This window comes from Anneissia japonica, unplaced genomic scaffold, assembly GCF_011630105.1.
Source record: "Anneissia japonica isolate Jap-2015-1 unplaced genomic scaffold, ASM1163010v1 scaffold308578_len2936_cov342_single, whole genome shotgun sequence".
Lineage (NCBI taxonomy): Eukaryota > Metazoa > Echinodermata > Crinoidea > Comatulida > Comatulidae > Anneissia > Anneissia japonica.
In genome coordinates, this window is record NW_022696046.1 from 797 (window position 1) to 2,936 (window position 2,140).

General features: G+C 30.3%; 1 long non-coding RNA gene across 1 annotated transcript; it reads right to left on the reverse strand.

Moving 5' to 3' along the window:
* Window positions 1-288: 288 nt before the first annotated feature.
* Window positions 289-1,839, reverse strand: LOC117101715. Its single transcript, XR_004444308.1, has 2 exons — window positions 1,728-1,839; window positions 289-365 (listed from the first exon to the last, which is right to left on the reverse strand). It is a non-coding gene; the product is annotated as an uncharacterized LOC117101715 (long non-coding RNA).
* Between the last annotated feature and the right edge of the window lie 301 nt (window positions 1,840-2,140).

The following is a 2,140-nucleotide window of genomic DNA, read 5'->3' on the forward strand; positions in this document are numbered from 1 at the left end:
CCTGACACGATGGCGTGCATTTCGATACTTGGAGTATGTATTATACTATCTTAAAACTTAATATATTATTCAACTATTTTCACATCCATTGAAAACCTAAAATTTTGGAAATAGGGTACTTCTAAAATGCAAGTACACAATGACATCATCTTGTATGGTTAAAGTGTAAGATACAGTACTTACCAGCAATTACAATTTCTCTCTGAAGTCTGATAACATCTCTTTTAATACGCTCCTCATCTCTTGTAACATCTTTCAAATGTGAAATCAGGGATTTCCTCTTTTTTAACAGTTTAACTTTATATTCAGAAAACTGTTTCTGTTTATCACACTTTATTTGATAAATAGGTTGGTGTTGGTATTGCCTGTTTTGATGTGTTAAGGTGCATCAGTGATTAAAGTAATTTAAAATGTTTGAACTACCTTGAAATGAAGATAATGAAATTTCCTTAGTATCATGTCCTTCTATTCTTTATGGGTTCAACCTTAACCACAAAACCAAAATATTTAGATGAAACCCAACCAAATCCTATTACTTACTAACTGTACGTCAGATAAATAAATTTATATGGTTAAATTAAATCGATACACTGTATGTTAATGCCTTTAAGATTATTTTAAATATCAGTAAATTTATGCATGAAAAATTGTGTTGAAATGTCAACATTATAAAACAAATTTAAATACAGTTTCCTCCACAGACACACTACTTTAAACTTTGATATGGTAATGTATTCTATCATATAATCTTACCATAATGGTCTTGTCATGGATAACCTTTCAAATCAAATTACTTATTCTTGAATGCCAGTTTGCTTACCATAATAACTCCTCAGATAGGCACTGAGCTTATATTGTCCCCCTCGTTTACCCACACATGAATTGGTTTCTTCTAAACAAACTTTTAATCATGGTAAGTACAACAAATAGCAGCAAGTTACCACTGAAGACCAACACATTGCACTTAACATTGTAACAATAACATTGTCATTGGCAACAATGGTAGCCTGTAAAATGTATGCAAACTTTAACTTTATTATAATTGTTTTGTTGCCTATTGTCTATATTTTATGTTTTTTATATATTTGAATTTTTACCATTTTTAATCGTTGTCCTTTTATGTTTATAATTGGTTTCTGGTTTTATGTAGGACCCAATCGGAAATAAGTTTTACTTTAAAAAAAAACAAACTTTCATGTGCCATTCTTGCATCATCATTTGTTGTTACAGTATTTGTTTTTCTTGCGTATTTTATTTGTTTTGTAAAATATTTTGATGATGTGAAATTAACTGTTACTGAACTAAAGACAGCATGGAATTTGTAATATTTTATTTATTTATTTAAAAAAAGCACTGCAAAAGTGCAAGAATTACATGCCAATAGGAAGATCAGTCAAATAAATGAATACAGTACTATGTTATTCTTGACTGGATGAAGAAACAAATTGGAATGTATTAGCCTTAGAAATACATACAGTTAGTAGGAGATGTCACTGATGACAAGATCACAAAAACCCTATGAGCTTGGTCCATATAAAAATGATGCCCAAGACTGTTATGTGTGTTGTTTATCTTCTTTTCTATTTTGATGGTTTGTTTGAAAGTGTACCACTTTGGAAATCGGTACACAAGTATTGGAAATGCCTGCAGTTTATAGAAAGAATAATAAATATTAAAAAATTATTTATCTTTACTATTGTTTTCTAACCATATTGCATAAAGGATACAAAGCCAAGTTGCCTTTGATCTTCACTGCTGTCTGTGAGGAGCAAACTGTTGTAGTTACATATTTCCAAATGTCTCCAACTTGTCCACGACAGATACTATAATAATAGAGCTTTATCATAATGAATAAGCTTACATGGATTATGTTGTCAAGAATTAACACTTTTAGAGAAATTACTAAACAACCCACAATAATACTATATTTTATATTTAATGTTTTTAATGTTACTGCCCTTGTCAAAGGAAAAAGGAAAAAACTGTTTACAGCAATTAAGTTTGCTTTTTGTTTATCCTGTCACCGACAAGGGTGCTGTCCTGTCTCTTTTTGTATTGTTGTTTGAATTGGCGAAATAAATGAAATGAAATGAAATAATTACTCAGGGGCGTACGATGAAAAATCTAAGGCGGGGGTCGA